Source organism: Eupeodes corollae, chromosome 2 (assembly GCF_945859685.1).
Source record: "Eupeodes corollae chromosome 2, idEupCoro1.1, whole genome shotgun sequence".
NCBI classification, from domain to species: Eukaryota; Metazoa; Arthropoda; class Insecta; order Diptera; family Syrphidae; genus Eupeodes; species Eupeodes corollae.
In genome coordinates this window covers 82,795,931-82,817,636 of record NC_079148.1, presented here as the reverse complement: position 1 = coordinate 82,817,636, position 21,706 = coordinate 82,795,931, and positions in this window count along the sequence as shown.

Sequence of the window (21,706 nt, the reverse complement as noted above, 5' to 3'; positions counted from 1 at the left end):
TACAAAAAAACAACCGTGTACGTACATTTGTTTGGTGTACGTGCAATTTTTTTATACTCATAGAAACATATGTCTATGAAAAAAAAGTTATAAGAAGAAAGGTCGAAATTTGTATTACCTGTTAATACTGTACTTACATCTATGTATCATTTTTTGTTCAAAAAAAGTCAAACGGTACGTGGATTAGGTTATAAGTACATTAAATATAATACATTTATTTCAATTCGATTGATGTACGTGCAATTTTTTGATGCAGTGTAAATAACAAAAAGTTTAATAAATAACCACACAAAAATAATAAATAACTAAAGAAATTTTTAATACATAACGAAAACTAGTAAATAAATAATGTAAACTAAATTTTAAGAAAAATATTGTTAATGAATAACTAATTTTTCAAAACCTGTACTTAAACTTACAAAAAAAACTATAACTATATAACTGTAAATAAATAAGAAACTCAATAAAAACTTGTTAATTAAATTTCTCACGAAAAATACTAAGAAACGATTAGAAAAACTAATAATACTAATAGAAAAATAAATAACGAAAAACAATAGATAACCTTTTAACAAATGTAATTCTAAAAAAAAACTATTTTAGAAAAACTTTGTAATGGTATCTTTAAATTTTATTATTTTACCAAAATTAAATTAGTCTTCTAAACAAATTAACTCTATAAAGTAAGAAAAATTATCAAAAATAAACTTAACAAACTAAGAAAACAAAAGAAAAAAAATTAAGAAAAATGTAAAATTTCAATAATTTTGTAATAAATAACACACAAAAAATATTTACGAAAAATCAAATCAAAAAAATATCAGAATAACTTTGAAAAATAACTCACCAATGTACCAAAAAAAAATATATCAAAGAAAAATAAGTAATAAAGCTAGTAATTAAAACAAAAGAATATATGTAAGCGATTTCGTTACTCACAAATGAAAAGTTAATTTCTCGGTTTCCATAAACATACGGGGTGCTTTAGGTAGCTTATGAGCGACATGGTACGACCCTACTAACGATATCGCTGCAAAAAAAAGACATCAGACGGACAGATTAAACTTCCTCTGATGTGACTATAATGGGATAGGAAAACTACTAGAAACACAAACGATTTACATTACAAAGTTTTCCCCTACCGTTCCCGCGATCCTAGACAGTCTCAAGGGACTTTGCTTGAAGACATGAAACGGCAGGGTAAAACTTACAAAAACAGATTGGAACGATGATGTCGGACTTCACGTCTCGCACACTTAATCGTCCAAGTAGAAAACAAGACTAGGAATAGAAAATTGAAAAATTAGAAAGAAAGAAAAGAAAAAAAGATAGGATGGGAATAGGTAAAAGACAAAACGAAAAATGTACTGACTGACCTCACTCAAGCTTTCGCAAAGGAACGTCGCGATACACCTAGGTTCGCCTGTGGCCTTCCTGGTGCAGACATACGTCCTATGCAAAAACTTCAGTAATTTCAAAAAAAAAACATTACATTCATTAACCGCAGTCACTGTGAATTTTCAAACGCTAGTCACGATACGACTAGGTACGCCTGTGGCCTTCCTGACGCAGACATACGAGGTCTAAAAATCCACAGTAAGTTTGGTTAAGACAATACAACATAAAAAAACTGAAACTTGTACAACATAAACTAATTCGCCAAAAAAATGTTCCAACTAGGTTGGAACACCCTTTAATGACGTTGGGCGCCATTTTGTTGCGAGGCAAGAGAAGGTGTGGAGGTGGGTGAAGTGGAAGGGTAGGATAAGGATGAGTTAGGAAAAAGAGATAGGAAGATTTGGAATAGGTTAGGTGGGATTGTTAAGATCCGGGGGACGCGACCTGCTTGCGATGCACGGCGGCAGCTCGTCAGACGGGGGGGAAATCTTGCCCCCAAAACCCAACCTCGCCTGCAGACAAAAACATAAATCAGGCCAAGGAATGAGGAAAAGGGAGGAAACATAAACGGACAGACTATTGGCACATCAGGGCACTGCGGATGTTGTTCAGTGAGGCTATTACATACCCTGCCTTTAGGTATCCGCGGCCAGTTTTGGATACCCCCAAAGTAGTGGTCGATGATCGGGTTTAGGGCATCTTAGGTCCATGTCCACTCCGCTACCCTCGACACCCCTGAGAAAAAAGAACTCAGCACAACATTGCTTCGCTTTGGCGAAACAGCAACAACAAAAAAACTATTTTCATCCCTTTAGTAGGCGTTTTGGAAGTTTATTCGCATAATTATGTTTAATTACAATTATTGCTCACAATCATTAAACTTTTAAACAAATGAGAAAAAAAGAAATTGGTACTGAAAAGCCGTGTTTCAATATTAAATTTTGATACCCTTTGTAGTATCTTTCGATCCTCTTTTTTTCTAGGAAAGAAGTAACGACGATGCCCTAGCTCCCTACCACTATAGAGCTCTGTGGAGGTGTCGGCTAAGACTAAAAAAAAAACAACCCAGCGACGGAACGCGATCCAACCGCTCACCGATTTTCGGTACCTCACAAGAATATATTTGTAAAATAAATAACAAGAAACCAGAAAAATTAAATAAATTGAGAACTAAAAAAAAGTAACTTCCACGCCGCTACTAATTGTACAAGTATAAATATTTTTGTACACGTACAAATCTTTAAACATAGCAAAACAACTTAATTATAGGACAATCACAACACATAAAAATCCACGGAGTAAGTATAGGTAGGTATATAGTATATAGCTGAATCTAACTGATTGCGCGTATCTATTATTGATCGCTATATCGATGGAATTTTCACTTTTTTTAAATTTATGAATTCCTTTCTTTTTATGGACATAGGGATTTTTAAGCTATCCTCTTTCGTATTTGTTTAATTTTCTTCTTTGAATTCAACCTTTGTTTTCTTCTTTGAATTTTCTTCTTATCAATAAAAAGTTTCCTTTTTTTATTTTGGCGGCGGCGGCCCAGCTTTCCGCAAATGAGTTCGGGCCGCCGAAAATAAAACTGGTATATAAAAAAAATAACTATAATTAACTTCCTATACTATGAAAATTCACTGGACTCACCACTTTTCTTTTGTTCTTCACTTCCCTTCCTAATTTTTCTCCCAGAGTTATTGGCTGAACCACAAATTAAACTATCTTTCCACTATAGACAATCGACAATTGACACTTTACTATAAAGAATTAATTCAAAAATCATTTTTTATTATTCAACACCTTTTAAATTAAAAAAAAAATACCAGAAATCGTCGTTTGCTGGTTCAACTGTTGCTTATATTTTGTTTATAATATTTGAATTTGAATTCGAATAATCACTGTCTTTACACCTTTACACGCCTCTGTGTGATAGTCGGCTTAATGAGGGTATGCTAAAATAACAACCCACACCGGCAAAAGTATATTCAGACGATGTATCTCTAACTGGAATATCATCCGAATGCATACCCACCTTCACCTAGTGTATTGCTCCACTCACATCATCAAACCCAAATAGTGGGATGCCATGCTATTGTTAGTACTCCTCTAACGAAATAGGGGTATTATTATCCCCGAGGTGTGTTCGTAGGTCAAAAATTGGGATGACCTGTAACACATAAGACATTTAAGTAACTTAAGCTAAATTATAAGAAAATATAAATATCTCAGATAATAAATTTAAAGATATCAGTTTTAGTAGGATTAATAAAGTAAGTAAAAGTATCACAGATGGGATGGTTAAACCATTTTACCACAGATAAAGAAAAATAAGTTATGATATTAATAAATAAATAAATAAGAACATTTAACATGAAGTGACATTTAGAACATAAAGCATGCAATGAATTTAATAAATATATATACGAGTACATACTTAAAATATCCGTGTTTATACACATTTCCAGGTAGTTCTGGTTTTTGTTATAGAGTGTTTCGGTTTTTTCTTTTTCGAACTGTTGCTTAATAAATATAATAAGTTATACTCACGAATAATTTAATAAATTAACAAATAACAAACAGAAACGATACGAATAGCAACAATGATAACTATGAAAAACGGCTTGTATTTAAAACAAACAAACAAACGTGTTTTTTAGGCATTATACTTATTGTTTTAAATCTTTTGCGTGATATATTCCAAGTCTTTTTCCGGTTAAATTTTCTAACTCATACATTTGATTTCCTATTCGTTCAACTACACGGCAGCCTACGGATCTGCCTAGGGGTTTTCGGGACCGGGAAATCTACGATCACCTCTACTTTCGCCGGATCCGTTTTAAATTTCCCGCCACCAACTATGAAGCCCAAGTATTTTAACTCTTTGAAGCAAAACCTTGATTTCTTCATGTTGATGGTGAGATTGGCTTTACGTAAGCATTCGGCTACTTCGCTTAGCAGGCTGATATGGGTATCAAAATCCGGTGCCATGATAAGCAAGTCATCGAGGTACACAAAAACGCGCTCCCTAAGTCGTGCAGGAATCACCTTGTCCATCAACTGGCTCAACCGTTAAGCTGCATTGCACAACCCAAACGGCATCACTGTGAACTGGTACAAGGGTCTTCCCGGTACCGCAAAGGCAGTCTTCTCTCTACTCTGTTTCTCGATGATACTCATATAAATCGCTTCGGGAAATCGGCTGGTGAGTTCTTCAATGTGAGGAAGTGGGTTGTCATTTTTCTTCGTCAGTGCGTTCACCTTACGGGAATCCAAACAGAGTCGGTTTTTGTCGGGTTTCCGTAAGAGAACCACTGGCGAACACCACGGACTTTCACTCTTCTCAATCACACCGAGTTCCAGCATCCGATCCAACTCATCGTACAACAGTGTTTGTATCGCTGGAGAGACAGGGTAGTGACGCTGTTTCACAAGGAGAGCATCTCCTGTATCGATGACATGCTCCATCATGGTAGTCTTTCCAAGACCATCGCGCTCGAAACTTAAAAATTTATCTTTGACAGCATCCAGCCTGGCCTGTTGATCCGAGGTTAACTGGTGAGCATTTGGAGAATCCGATTGTTTGTCAACCGAGATACTACTTATAATTCCCGGAGCTAACTGGAACACTCTCCAAAAGTCAACTCCAAGATAGATCTCCTGGTCCAAGCTGGGAACGAGGAAGAAAGTCACCATCTCTTCTTTATCCTTATGTGTAACAATTGATTGTCTTTTTCCGTCAGCGGTCCTAACTCCTGAACTGAAGGGTGTAATAGGACAACCAAGTTGTTCAATCAGAAGTCAGAGACAATTCTGTTCCGGACTCCGTTGGCTAGGGCCACGAGGGATACGTGTAAGAATTGGCGCAAGATGGTCATCGTTGATCTTCACGGTCAGCCATTAGCGAGCAAAAGTGTAGTGAAGTACCTCGGTATCTGGTTAGATCAGTATTTATATTTCGACTTGACCCCAGAGTGAAGGTAATTTGCTACATGGCCCTCATACGGCCAATGATCGTTTATGGTTGTCCTGTGTGGTTCAGCGTTGCTCCTTCCCAGATGGAGAAGTTTCGGGTGTTCGAGCGGCAGTGTTTACGACGCTGTACCGGCTTATATCGAACAGCCGAGTCTTCTTATGTGCATTATTTTTCCAACGAGGTCCTATACAACTGGGCTCGAATCAATAGAATTGACAATTTCGTGATAAAACTCGTACGAGGTCACATTGCAAGAGCTATGTCTTCGACCAACAATTTAATTTTCGGGGCGTTCTATCCGAACGACGAGTATTTTGAAAGTGCACGCTTGAGCGGCTTTATTCCACCAGAGGCATTCCTCTTTTTAGACAAATGCGGTCTGATACAGGATAGATTGGCAGTTCCGTTAATCTACCACGTCAGACGAAGAACCGTGGATATTCGCCTCCTGTACAATCGGGACGTCATGGCACAAGGTGGAGCAGAGCTCCTTCGGTTCAGTAGGGCTGTGTCCGAGTGGGACCGAACTGATAGGGTGAAGCAGGAGAACCAGTTTTGGTGGCTTCAATCGGCACTTGATATTGGGTAGTCGGGATGGGGTTTTAAGCCTTGGCCGGCTTACATACTTGTTTTATAGTTTAAGGGTTTAGTTTTAAGTAGAATAGGCATGGTGGCAAAAAAAAATACAAAAAAAATTAAAAAATTAAAAAAAAAACAAAAAAAAATTGAAAAAAAAATATATGGAATATAAAAAAAAAGAAGAAAAACATACAAAAAAAGACAGTAAAATATAAAAAACAAAAAACGTTAGATTTGCTGCTGTGGTTGTTCTAGTTTTAAGTAGTTTATAGGTAGAATAAGAAGCTTAAGTTAGTTTTAAGTTTTATATTAGGGACTTTATTTAAGCAATTTTTAAGCAAAAATAAAAAGGATATTGATATTAGTTTTTAGTAAATTTTCTAATTAATACAATAATAAATAAAATTGAATTGAAGTTAAAATAGATCTTAGGGCCGAAAGGCATTAGTAGTTAGTGTTATAGTTTAACTTAGAGTGTCCGTATGGGACCATTAAGTTAGTTGTAAGTTATGGATAATTAGGCTAGTTTTATGAATTTTTGTCTAGCTTTAAGATAGGTTAAGAATGAATTAATAAAAATGAATTTAAAGAAAAAAAAATGCAAGACGGCGCGGTTGCTATTAGATGTGAGAACAATATGAAGCCAGATCAAAATTGGCTAATGAAATCAAAGAGAAAATGAGTGAAAAATACGATGTGCATTTGCCGAAGATGCGTTGCCCTAAAATTTTAATTACTGGTTTGAGTGAAGCTTTAAAAGGGGATATAATTATCCAGGCAATAAAAAAACAAAACAATATTCAGTGCGATGAAATTAAGTGTATTTGGGTGTATAAATCATACAAAAATCAAAGTGTTTATAATGCATTGGTTGAAATAGATGGAAAAGGTTTGGAGAGTGTCATGAATTTAAAGAAATTAAACATTGAATGGGATAGATGTCCGGTATATGAAAGTTTAAATGTATTAAGATGTTTTAAATGTCGGGGATTCAACCATACTTCTACTCATTGTAAGCAGAGTTGCCAGGTATGTGCAAAATGTGGAGAAGAAGGGCATACATACAAAGATTGTACCAACGCAAGTATTAAATGTGTTAATTGTAAGAAAGCTAAAGAAAGACTTAACTTAGATGATATTTATATAAATCACGATTGCAGAGATAATTGCTGTCGTACACTTCAACGTAAACTAAAACTTGAAAATGAAAAAATAATATATTAGCAATTAACATCAACGATAAAGTGCATTTGCTTAAATATTGGGGGTTTTAGAAAAAATTTAGCGCAATTAGAAGTCATAGTTTCAAAAAATGATTTCGATTTTATTTGTGCTACTGAAACTCATTTAACATCGAACATTGAGGACTCTGAAGTAAAACTAAAAAACTATAAAGTGTTAAGATGTGACAGTATATCCTCTCATACTGGAGGAGTACTTTTTTTTTATTAAACCAGAATGGCGTGTTGAAGAAATCGCAAAAATAGACATGGGTAAAATGATTTGGTGGTTAGTAATAAAAGTGTGTAAAAACAATATTAGTATAAATTTAGTTGCTGTTTATAGATCGCCACACAGAATAAATTCACCAGGGCAAATTTTTTGTGATTTTTTTAGAGATCGAATTGAAGATCTTTGTTGTAATTATGCGGATGATGTGATCATAATGGGTGATTTTAATATAGATTGGTTTTCAAACAGTACTTTTAAAAGACGAATAAGTGAAAGCATTTCTGATATATCTTTTAAACAAATAGTGATAGAACCTACAAGAATAAATGAAAGTTCGTCTACATTAATAGATTACCTGATAACAAACTATACCAATATAAAACCCAAAGTAATAAAGGAATTTAAAATCAGTGATCACGAAACTTTAGAAATAAATATTGAAACGAATCCTGTGAATAAAAGATGCACTAAACAAACTATTAAAACATTATCATTTAATGAGGAAGTTTTTCGACGTGAACTGATAAATAATGAGCTAACAAATATAGATGTAAATAGTGTAAATGAATCATCAAAGGCATTCAGTGTAAAGTTAAACGAAACTATGAATAAAATGATAATCTCTAGAACAATTAGTGGAACAAATGGTAGTAATATTGGGTGGTTTAATCAGTACTTATTTAATTTGAAATTAACAAAAATTCAACTACATCAAAGAGTGGTTTGGACAAAAAGCAATTCTGACTGGAATAGGTATAGGTTATGTAGAAATAGGTATGTAAAAGATCTACAGTTGGCAAAAATAATTACATCGCAAAAAAAATTGACCAATCTACGGACCAAAAAACAATGTGGAGAACGATAAAATATCTAAATCTTAAAGAAGACAAAAGTGAAATAGAACAAATTGAATGTGAAAATAGAACCATAACAAATAAGAAAGAGATAGCGGATAAATTAAATAGGTTTTTTGTGAAAAGTGTCGAGGAGCTGAATGATAAAATTCCATTTGAGCAGTATGTAAATTCAGTGAATATAAATAGTGAAAATACTTTTAAATTTGCATTAAAAGGCATCAGTGAATTGAAATCTACAATGGAAAGCATGAACTGTAAAAAAGACTTCAACGGGGTGTCAACTAAAATGTTATTGTGTGCTTTTGACATTATAGGACCTTGTTTTTTAAGCATTATACATAATTCATTAAATACGGGCATTTTTTCTGATCACTGGAAGGAATCTATGGTAGTCCCAATTGAAAAAGTTAAGAAGACGGTAAACATAGCAGAGTTCCGCCCCGTAAATATGCTTATGACGGAGAGCAAAATTCTGGAAAAGGTTGTACATAAGCAACTTCAAAGTTATATGGAAACTAACTCCTATTTAGGTGACTACCAATCAGGTTTCCGACAACAACCCAGATGTGAATCACTTTTAAATTTGGTCGTTACACAATGGAAAACGGAAGTTCACGAAAAAATAGTTATAGTTGGAGTGTTTTTGGATCTACAAAGAGCATTTGAGACCATCGATCGTGATATACTATTACAGAAGCTAAACAAATATGGTGTAGAAGGAGTAGAACTCGAATGGTTTAGAAGTTATCTAACAAAACGAACTTAGCGAACAAAAGTGTCGAATGTATTATTTGATGTTATGGAGGTGGGTCTAGGTGTTCCACAGGGAGCGGTATTGGGAACACTCCTCTTCATTGTTTACATAAATGATCTGGAGAACGTCCTATATTATGCTAAGGCTAGACTGTTTGCAGATGATACTTTAATATATGTGACTGGAAGTTCTGCGGAGGAGTGCATCAATCGTCTAAATACGGATTTAAAAAAGCTGTGCAATAAAAATCTTTCACTTCGAATACTGTTCAACAATACTTTTTTTAGGAACTAATCAAACGACTACACGATTACAGAAATTGCAAAATAGAGGTATGAGGTGTATTTTAATGTGCAATATGTTAACTCCTATTCATATAATGCTAAATATTTTAAAATGGCTTACTATAAATCAAAGAACAATTATGAATGTGCTTATTTTTATATTTAAAATTAAAAAAAAATATGTTACCTAATTATTTATTTAATCAAATAGTATATGTATCAGATGTACAACCATATCCGTTAAGAAACAGGGGTGATTTTAGACTACCTTTTTTATCAACAAATAGATCTCAAAATATATTGTTCCACAAAGGTTTCAGATTATTCAATAATTTACCAAACGATTTAAAATCAGAAAATAATGTGATATTATTAATTTAAATACCCTTATTCTAAAATAACTTTTATTAATTGAAACCAAAATAGAGGTATATCACTGTTAATGATAAAAATGAATATTATATTCCAATTAAAGAAATATGTTGATCAAATAAAAGCTGCTAACTTTTTATTAAGTTTTTTCTTTTTATTAATTTAAAAAAAAAACTAAATTTTGTAAATTAATAGCAGAAGCTAAATAAAGAATAAAATAAAAAAATTAAATCAAGGAATGCTGCTTGGAATCCATGATGTCTCGGATTATCTCGAAGTCCGAGCGAGTATTCCTATACTGACGCAGCAAGGCATCCTTCAAAGCTGGCCAGTCATGACGGTAATTTGTTCGCTGAAACTGCCAGTACCACTCGGTAGCATTTCCTGAGAGAAGTAGATGAAAATCCCTTAACACCTCTGCCCATGCACATCTATGCTTGTTCCGCTGGATCTCAACCCAAAGAACAAAATCCTCAGAGGCCATAGTCGTTGGTTGGCCATCGAACTTCAAGCCCCATCTAAAAGTTGACATAAGGATCTGACGGGATTTCCTCATACCCAGCGGGAAGATTACCTCTATCTTGAGGTCTTCTCGCCGGGTCATGTATTCGGCGACTCGGTTGATTAACCGGTACAAAAGCGCTTCCACCTGGATCAATTGGAGGATACTGCTGCATTGGTGGCTGGGTCGCCGGCAATGGTCTATGCATCTGATCGGTAGACGAATGATTGTTTAGCCCTATATTTAAATTCCTAAGGAATTCACCAAGTTGATTTTGGATTTCACTCTTTAAGGTATTGGTCATTTCCCTTTGCATTACTTGGCAGGTAGTAGACAAACCTTCTTCCATTGCCAAGTTAATGTACGCTTTTATGTCTTCTGGTAGTACTCTTTTTTCTTTTGGTTTTATTACAGAAGGAGGTGGTCTTTGAGCTAGGCTCTCTAAGATGTCCCTGGAACTACCTGAGCCAACTGCCTTCACTGATATTGGTCTATTACTAGGCACAAAACCTGTCGCTGCTCGCACAGTATCGTTCATCGATCCGATGCTCTCCTATCGTGCACATTCTATTCTCTCATCCCACTAAGTTGACTAAACGGGGGAGGACATACGGAATCCACAGTGCTATAGGTTCACGGTCATTGAGAGGAATACTAGCTCTAGCTGGTTGGTTGGATTCAGCTCGGATTTGCCTATCAGAAATAAGAGGAGAATACATCATCTGCTGTCTAGAGGTATGGTCTAACCCTTGACTTGCCGACCTGGTTAATCTTGGTTGATTTATTTCAGCATTTCTTATAAGGCGATTTATGCGATCTTCCTCTTCTTTACTGGAATAAGCCATCGTTTGTTTGTTCAACAATCAACAAAGAATATAGAAAAATGGAAACAACAAAAAAAAGTGGTGAGTTTGTCAAAAATATATATTATTATTTTAGCTTATAAACCTTATTTCCTCACTAGTACCAAAAAATTCAGCTATTTACAAAAACACCTATGTATAACAAAAATGTAAACAACTAACCTTACCAAAACAAAAAACATGTAAAAAAAAAATATAACGATGAAACAAAATGTAAACTCAACGTAACTGAATAAGAAAAAAATGAAAAAAGATAAATTGAAAAAACTTAATTAAAAAAAATATAAAGTAATCAAAAAAAAAAAAAAAACAAAATGTAAATTTATCAAAAACTGTACACAAAAAATAAATAAATAAGATAGAAAAACTGTAAACTGTAAACTTGAACTAAACAAAACTTAAAACTGGAACAAAAAGATATACATATAAATAACAAAATTATAAATAAAATAATTATTTTACCAAAATTAAATTAGTCTTCTATTATGAAAACAAATTAACTCTATAAAGTAAGAAAAATTATCAAAAATAAACTTAACAAACTAAGAAAACAAAAGAAAAAAATTAAGAAAAATGTAAAATTTCAATAATTTTGTAATAAATAACACACAAAAAATATTTACGAAAAATCAAATCAAAAAAATATCAGAATAACTTTGAAAAATAACTCACCAATGTACCAAAAAAAAATATATCAAAGAAAAATAAGTAATAAAGCTAGTAATTAAAACAAAAGAATATATGTAAGCGATTTCGTTACTCACAAATGAAAAGTTAATTTCTCGGTTTCCATAAACATACGGGGTGCTTTAGGTAGCTTATGAGCGACATGGTACGACCCTACTAACGATATCTCTGCAAAAAAAAGACATCAGACGGACAGATTAAACTTCCTCTGATGTGACTATAATGGGATAGGAAAACTACTAGAAACACAAACGATTTACATTACAAAGTTTTCCCCTACCGTTCCCGCGATCCTAGACAGTCTCAAGGGACTTTGCTTGAAGACATGAAACGGCAGGGTAAAACTTACAAAAACAGATTGGAACGATGATGTCGGACTTCACGTCTCGCACACTTAATCGTCCAAGTAGAAAACAAGACTAGGAATAGAAAATTGAAAAATTAGAAAGAAAGAAAAGAAAAAAAGATAGGATGGGAATAGGTAAAAGACAAAACGAAAAATGTACTGACTGACCTCACTCAAGCTTTCGCAAAGGAACGTCGCGATACACCTAGGTTCGCCTGTGGCCTTCCTGGTGCAGACATACGTCCTATGCAAAAACTTCAGTAATTTCAAAAAAAAAAACATTACATTCATTAACCGCAGTCACTGTGAATTTTCAAACGCTCGTCGCGATATGACTAGGTATGCCTGTGGCCTTTCTGACGCAGACATACGAGGTCTAAAAATCCACAGTAAGTTTGGTTAAGACAATACAACATAAAAAAACTGAAACTTGTACAACATAAACTAATTCGCCAAAAAAATGTTCCAACTAGGTTGGAACACCCTTTAATGACGTTGGGCGCCATTTTGTTGCGAGGCAAGAGAAGGTGTGGAGGTGGGTGAAGTGGAAGGGTAGGATAAGGATGAGTTAGGAAAAAGAGATAGGAAGATTTGGAATAGGTTAGGTGGGATTGTTAAGATCCGGGGGACGCGACCTGCTTGCGATGCACGGCGGCAGCTCGTCAGACGGGGGGGAAATCTTGCCCCCAAAACCCAACCTCGCCTGCAGACAAAAACATAAATCAGGCCAAGGAATGAGGAAAAGGGAGGAAACATAAACGGACAGACTATTGGCACATCAGGGCACTGCGGATGTTGTTCAGTGAGGCTATTACATACCCTGCCTTTAGGTATCCGCGGCCAGTTTTGGATACCCCCAAAGTAGTGGTCGATGATCGGGTTTAGGGCATCTTAGGTCCATGTCCACTCCGCTACCCTCGACACCCCTGAGAAAAAAGAACTCAGCACAACATTGCTTCGCTTTGGCGAAACAGCAACAACAAAAAAACTATTTTCATCCCTTTAGTAGGCGTTTTGGAAGTTTATTCGCATAATTATGTTTAATTACAATTATTGCTTACAATCATTAAACTTTTAAACAAATGAGAAAAAAAGAAATTGGTACTGAAAAGCCGTGTTTCAATATTAAATTTTGATACCCTTTGTAGTATCTTTCGATCCTCTTTTTTTCTAGGAAAGAAGTAACGATGATGCCCTAGTTCCCTACCACTATAGAGCTCTGTGGAGGTGTCGGCTAAGACTAAAAGAAAAACAACCCAGTGACGGGACGCGATCCAACCGCTCACCGATTTTCGGTACCTCACAAGAATATATTTGTAAAATAAATAACAAGAAACCAGAAAAATTAAATAAATTGAGAACTAAAAAAAGTAACTTCCACGCCGCTACTAATTGTACAAGTATAAATATTTTTGTACACGTACAAATCTTTAAACATAGCAAAACAACTTAATTATAGGACAATCACAACACATAAAAATCCATGGGGTAAGTATACGTAGGTATATAGTATATAGCTGAATCTAACTGATTGCGCGTATCTATTATTGATCGCTATATCGATGGAATTTTCACGTTTTTTAAATTTATGAATTCCTTTCTTTTTATGGACATAGGGATTTTTAAGCTATCCTCTTTCGTATTTGTTTAATTTTCTTCTTTGAATTCAACCTTTGTTTTCTTCTTTGAATTTTCTTCTTATCAATAAAAAGTTTCCTTTTTTTATTTTGGCGGCGGCGGCCCAGCTTTCCGCAAATGAGTTCGGGCCGCCGAAAATAAAACTGTATAAAAAAAATAACTATAATTAACTTCCTATACTATGAAAATTCACTGGACTCACCACCTTTCTTTTGTTCTTCACTTCCCTTCTTTATTTTTCTCAAAGAGTTATTGGCTGAACCACAAATTAAACTATCTTTCCACTATATCAAAAAAATCATTTTTTATTATTCAACACCTTTTAAATTTAAGAAAAAATACCAGAAATTGTCTTTTGCTGGTTCAACTGTTGCTTATATTTTGTTTATAATATTTGAATTTGAATTCGAATAATCACTGTCTTTACACCTTTACACGCCTCTGTGCGATAGTCGGCTTAATGAGGGTATGCTAAAATAACAACCCACACCGGCAAAAGCATATTCAGACGATGTGTCTCTAACAGGAATATCATCCGATCGCATACCCACCTTCACCTAGTGTATTGCTCCACTCACATCATCAAACCCAAATAGTGGGAGGCCATGCTGGTGTTAGTACTCCTCTAACGAAATAGGGGTATTATTATCCCCGAGGTGTGTTCGTAAGTCAAAAATTCGGGAGACCTGTAACACAGAACCACATGAGACCAGAACATTACAAACATCACAAAACATAAATATTGAATAATAACCAAAACATATAATCCATAACAAACAATAACATACAAAAAAATGGTTGTTCTCGAAGTCTGAATACGAACATAAGACAAAACTAGTATCGTAAGAATTCAGGTCACACGCAACTTAACTAATCTAACACGCAACCCAACTCGCCCTTGAAACACACCTATTACTTCGCATCCGTGTAGAGATTGGAGAGCTGTCAGTCACCGACACCATTCTGAGCAAGCAAAATACGGCTGCGCAGTGTGGTTTCCTATAGTAAGTTCATGTTTACTTTTCCCTTTTTTTGTATTCTTGTTTTTATTTCATATTTTGTTTATTTTCCTTTCCTTTTTTTCAGAAATTACAACTCTAAGGACCTGAGGATGTCCAGGCGTTCGCAACAAAACAAACAACTTAATCTTTTAATCTTCACACCTCTTATGATTGCATGTAATATTTTGTATGTATAGACTTCTTACACTGGCTATATTTCCAAGGTTAATTTTTTATACATAGAATTTTGTATAGTTGGAAAAATCTGTGATGCATCGAGTGCACTTGTTTCGCGAGTTAACAGCTCATCTTCTTCACACACATTTTGTAATTCATATGTATTAGCTATTGAAAGTAAATTTTGTCTCGATCTATAATAGAAATAGTTTTGTTAAAGTACAATAAATTGAAGTTATTATAACGTTGATGAAATTTTGAGTTTTTTTATTATTGTTAATTAGATTTGTTATAGTTTTTGGATCTGAGGAGATTATGTTGGAGAAACTCATTCAAAGTCGAAACCCATTCGATTATCGTTTATAAACTTGAAAAATTCTCTTGGATCAGAAAGAAATTTATTTTTCATTTTGTTTAAGTATTAGTTATAAAGGCATTCCCTTAATTAAGAGAAAGAATTATAGCCGAGAAGATAGTTTTTGTTTTTTTTTAAAGCTTGTTACGGGTATTTCTTAGGCTACGGAGCTCTCTGTTGTTTGTTTCTGATGAATGGTACTGATTCTTCAATACAATACGAGAGAATCAAATAAAACCAATTTGTAAAGGATTCTACTGTTAAGTGAAGGGAACTTAATTCAAAGTCGGCTGAGGTAAGAAGATTATTGAGTTTGGAGAAATCAGCCCTACGAAAATCATTAAAGTAATTTAAGGTTAAGGGTGAGAGAATAGATAAAATTTGGATACGTGGATGTTTTGACAGGAGGATTAACCATCAATATTGTTCTTGCGATAAGGTTTTTGTTTGTTATTCTTAATGATATCATCATTGCCCCTCATTCTGGAACGCCGTATTCGAATCAGCATACAAAATAAATTTGGAGGCGCAATAGTCCGTTGAGAACTAGGGCCTAGTGACTTACAACTCTCAACCATTCCTTTGTGCGAGTACTGTTGTCAGAAATGGAGGGGCCATACAGTTTTTTAAGCCAAATCCGAAGTTTTTTTAGTCAATTCCTCGCAAGGGGCAGTACACGTGAAAAAGGCTAGATGGCATAGGCAGGGGATCAAACCCAAGTCCTCTGGCATGACAGTCCAACGCACTAACCACTATTCCACGGAGTAATGAACTTACCACAGCTTCAGCATATCCGGGACAATTATTCAGCACGAACCATGTGTTGTTAGCAGATTCAAGCCTGCTAATTCTTAAATTCCAATCGGATAACTTACAGGAATGGCCACATTTTTTTAATACTTCATCTTCCGCAATCTTATTTACTGATGTGGTTTGTTGCAGAGGGTCAGTAGCCGGGTTTGCCGCATGAATTTCATTACGAATGGATACGCTCGCGATATCACACGACGGTATGCCGGGTTGTTTAATGACTTCATAGAGAAGCGATTCATTTTTCTGCGATTTAACACTTACTTTCAAGTTCGCGATGAACACTCGCATATTTTTGTTCTTGAGTACTTACATCGTAAACAATAGGCATGAGTGCGCTTGAAACCCGAGAAAGAATACAATTAATGTTTTCAAATTCGGTAATGAATCTAACGTTTGTAACACGAACGTATCGTGGAAAGGCACTGTTTGGACGTTTGTTGAGATTGGATGTTCAAGTCCTCAACACTATTGCAAACGTGATCAAATTTCTTGGAGAGATTAGGAATTTGATCTTGGCAAACGGATTGTTCATTAGACAAGGATTCCTTAAGACATTGAATTGCAATCATAATATCCGACACGGAAATTTTATTGCATACATCGCAATAAAACGCAAAATTACTTAGATAGTCTCTAAAGTATACACTCGTCTTTCTGGCCAAGCCAGCACAAGAGGGTTGAAGGTATTTCCCACAAAGGCCACTGGACTTCAATAGTTCCCCGTTTCGTTTTCGTAAGCAACATAGAATTACCACTTTATGACCCCACATCAATACATCATTTTTCACTAAAAGTTTGTTTTAAAAAAGGTGCAAATGCTTCCATACCTTGAAGTTTTGAATAATATACTGTTTTAAGTGCATTTGTTGATGGTTGATTTCTTCCGCTATTGTTTCTTTTATTATTAATTCAGTGTCAAGTTTGAAACGTGACGTTGTGGGGTACACTCATGTCGAGAGCTTTTCATTAGTACTTTGTAATTATTCTTTATCTAAGCAACTATAATTATAAAAATAAACTAAACCTTAGGTTAGGTTAGGTTATAGTGGCTGTCCAAGATGGAACGGACACACTTAGGCCAGTTTAATGAACCATTGTTATACCACATGAATCTTGAGGCTTCCTCCTAAGCTCAATGGAACCAGCTTGAGTCCCTTACGAAACGTGAGAGGCTGATTATACCGATATGATTTAGATCGTTTAGATCGTTAAAGAAGAATTCTCCTAGGTAATTCTTGCGTTTTCGAGCTAGAGCAGGGCATGTGCAGAGAAGATGAAGAACCGTTTCTTCCTCTTCCTCGTCCATACAGCTTCTGCAAAAGTCATTTGAGAATATGCCTAGTCTCATGGCGTGCTTTCCTATTAGACAGTGTCCGGTTATGACACCTATTATCGAGCTTATATGCGATCTGCTAAGAGAGAGCAAGCACCTTGAACGTTTTAAATCCAGTGTTGGCCAGATGTTTTTTGTGGCTTGACACGTGGTGATGTTGGTCCACCTGGTGCCTGCCCTCCTCACAGCGTCTTGCATTAGTAGCAGTTTACAAGTAGCGATTGGTATGCCAGTACTTGCTAAACGTGGTAGGATGGGTTGTACTGTACCGTTCCTGGCGAGTTCATCTGCCTTACAGTTACCTGGAATGTCTCTATGGCCCGGCACCCAGCAAAGGTGAATATTAAACTGTTGCGCCATCTCCATTAGAGATGATCGACAGTTATGGACTGTTATAGAGTTTGTAGAGACTGAGTCCAGAGATTTGATAGCGGCCTGGCTGTCGGAGAAAATACGGATATCAAATGTTGATATCACGCTTTCTTTGAGCCAAGACAAGACTTCCTTAATCGCCAAAAGTTCCGCCTGGAACACGCTACAATGATTGGGAAGGCGGAATGAGAGACTTAATTTCAGTCGTTCAGAGTACCACCACCAACCCCTTCTTTGGTCTTTGACCCATCTGTGTAAAAGTGGATTGACTCATCCTCTAAGAATGTCCTTTCCTCCCAAAAAGATCTGGTAGGTATAGAAATCTGGAAATTCCTATCGAATTGTAGTTGGGGGATATTGTAGTCTGTGTGCTTTGGAATTGATTCTAAGTACCTTAGAATTACGGAGTGGCCAATGTTGTTGTTAGTCCACTGCGACGAAGCATTGAGGCGGATAGCAGAGCTTGCAGCTATTTGTTTACTAAATATGTCAAGAGGTGTAAGGTAGAGCAAGGTGTCCAGTGCCGCAGACGGGGTCGTGCGAAGCGATCCGCTTATACATAGGCAGGCTGAACGTTGAACTTTATTTAACTTATCCCTGTTTATACCTTTCTCTAAAGCCGTCCACCATACTGCTACACCGTACGTTAAAATCAGTCCTTTAATGTAAGGAGGGTTGACAAATGGAATTTTGTATCTCCTCGAAAATAAGACCAGATCGGTTTTGTGTGGGTTAACACCCAGTCCACACCGATCAGCCCAGAGTATTAGTCTGTCCAAGGCATTTTGTAAGAGTTCTTTTAGGATATTAAGATGCTTTCCTGAAACTGCTATAGCAACGTCATCCGCATAGGCTATCACTCTGAAACCCTCCGCATCCAGACTAGTTAGGATTTCATTCACCACTAGGTTCCAGAGGAGAGGGGATAGAACACCACCTTGCGGTGTCCCTCTACTAACGAATCGTCTGCTAGAAGAGTTGCCCAGTTTTGAATTAATTATTCTGCTAGTAAGCATTAAATGAATTAACTCCCGAAGCGAACTCTCTACATTTACAGATGTCAGTGCAGAAGTGATTGCAGATGTGTCCACGTTGTTAAAGGCACCTTCGATGTCAAGGAAAGCAACCATAGTGAACTCTTTATGATGGAGGGAATATTCGATGGTGCGTACTAAAGTGTGTAACGCTGTTTCCACCGATTTACCCTTACAGTAGGCATGTTGAGACGAAGACAGAAGTCTTGTATCGATACGTGCCCTTAAATGGATATCAATCAATCTTTCCAGGGTCTTAAGAAGGAATGATGATAGACTTATAGGTCGTAAATCTTTAGGATTAACTTGGGAGCATTTACCTGCTTTAGGTATAAAGACAACTTTAACTTCTCTCCATGCCGAGGGAACATGGACCAGGTAAAGACAGCTGGTAAAAATTGCTTCAAGGATTGGTGCAATTATATCAGAGGCTTTTTGTAATTCTGCTGGTATTATTCCATCTGGTCCTGCAGCTTTAAATGGTTTGAAGCTGTTGAGAGCCCATTGTAACTTATCCTTTGTGATCGGACCTTGTGGATATGTTGTATTTGAACTTGAACGTGCAAAGCTGTTGCAAGTTTCGGTAAGAGAACTGCCAGGAAAGTGAGTGTCCAATAGTAGATTCAGTGATTCATTACTTGAATTAGTCAAGGAGCCCCCTGCATTTTTCAAGCAGCTTGGCATAGCTGGATTAGTTGAAAGAATTTTCCGTAACCTAGAGGCTTCAGAAGTTTCTTCTATCATGCCACAGAAGGATCGCCAAGAAGATCGCTTGGATTTCCTTAGTGCCTTCTTGTAGATTCTTAGGGATTCTTTGTAGGAGTCCCAATGAGAGGCTAGTCTTGCAGCTTTGGCCCGGTTGAAAAGTTTCCTGCATTCCTTCCTGAGCGAGTCAAGCTCTGAGGCCCACCATTGTGGTTTCCTCTTTCCTCTTATGTGTATAAGTGGACAAGAAATTTCTAGCGATCTGTTCATAGCTGAGGTAAGGTCATTGACTTTGTTGTCAAGTTCGTTAGCGTTAGAGGAAGGACTAGATAGTCCAGGTTCTAGTAAACTCTGTAATAAGTTCCTGTATAAAGCCCAGTCAGTTTTCCGATAGTTTCGAAAAGTCAATGGACTCGGGTTATCATCCACATTTATATTGAACTGGATATATCTATGATCAGAGAACGAGTGTTCTTTGGATACTTTCCAGTCCAAGATCATATGGTGTATACTATCTGAGACAAGAGTTATGTCTAAGACTTCTTGTCGAGTTTTAGTTATGAAGGTTGGCTACAATTAGGCAGATCAACCTCCACCACGGTTTTGTTTTGATCCTCTGTGTCTGAGGATGAACCCAAGAGTTCGTCCTCATTCAGAAGGATCATGTTAAGGTCGTCCTCAGTCTCTATTAAGGATGGACTGTCCACGACTTTTGTAGAGGGTGCATTCGCGATTGAAGAGGACAAGGGTGCATCGTCACCCTCTGTTAGGAGAGAAGACGACGTCCCAGTTCACCAACCGCTAGTTCACCTTCGGTAGTTTTTGGAGGCCCGCTTTCCGCGTTAACCTCATCTTTTTTATATATTCGAATTTTAATGGTTTCGAAACCATAGTTTATGGAGCCCTCGTTTAGGGCTAGAGGAGCCAAGGATTCTTTATTGAGTACCACAATGGCGCTCCTATAAAGACCCTTCACCTCCTCTAGCTTGGCTATTTTCCAGTTATGCGTCGGAAGGGACGGGTTACACACTTTGACCATCTCGAAAATGTCCTCGATACCAGCAGGTTCAATCGGTATCCAGATACGGGCTCTAGGTCTGCTGGGAATGTCTTCCACAGCGACAACCTCGAGCTTCGCACCTGGCCAAACTTCACCTAACCGGCTTACAGCAAGCTTGTAAAGGTCACAAGATCTCTGGTCGCCACAAACCATGAGTTTGACATGGCCTTGATGCCAACTCCCATCGCTTATGGAAGGAAGTGGTCCTGGAAGCTCTCTCAAAATGCTCAAAAAGCCACCCGAGAGCTTAACCTTGACCAACTGCCAACGATCAGCCGATATTGTGCCATCATCATCGCTCCTGTCAATGACCGCAACCACGACTTTGCCCTTCGCGACGTCACTGAAACTAGATTGTTTCCTGATGGGATTTAGGGGGTTGCTCGTGTTATGCACCCGAGGCCGTTTTGGTGTCGGTGCGGGCCCCTCAAGAGATCTTTCTCTTTTGGACGTAGAGTCCTTATTGGATCTAGTTGTAGCAATTATGCTTTTGGCCCATTCGACGCTAGCGGTTTGCTGCGGTGTCTTTTCAGCCCCCGATGATGCACCAGAGGCCTTCAAGATTCTCGCCGCATGCCGCCTTTGTCGATAAAGACCTTTAGAGATTTTTCCATTTCTGGAAGTGTTCTCAGTAGTAGTGGTAGGGCCATTTTTCACAACCCTGCCACTACTGAAAATAGGTATCGCTACCTTTTTATTCTCGTTGCTACAACAGCAGAGGAGGGTCCGTGGTTAGCCACTACTCCCTTCTCTGTGTTGGCCGCAAGAGATACGACAGCAGGCTTTGACACCAAGCTGCCGCCCGGTCCTGAAGTGATACCGGTCTCACATGTGTTTTTGTTTTTGTTGTTTGTTTTGTACATTTTGGTCCCACGAGACGCGAAGAAAAAAGGTCCATCTGCACAGAGATTCGCATGTACAGATAAGGCTAGTTAATCCGGAGGTCGCCAGGTATCCGGATACTCCGTTAGAGACTGGGCTATTTTTGAATTGGGCCCCCAGCCAGGCTGATCATCGGCACGGGTCGTTTAACACCTTAGATCCAGCCCAATAATGATGAGAGGTGGTGGGGAGGAAGAGAAAGGGTGAGGAGTCAGTTGACGTTAATTCATCATTCTGACTTGTAAGGAAAAGATTGGGATTCG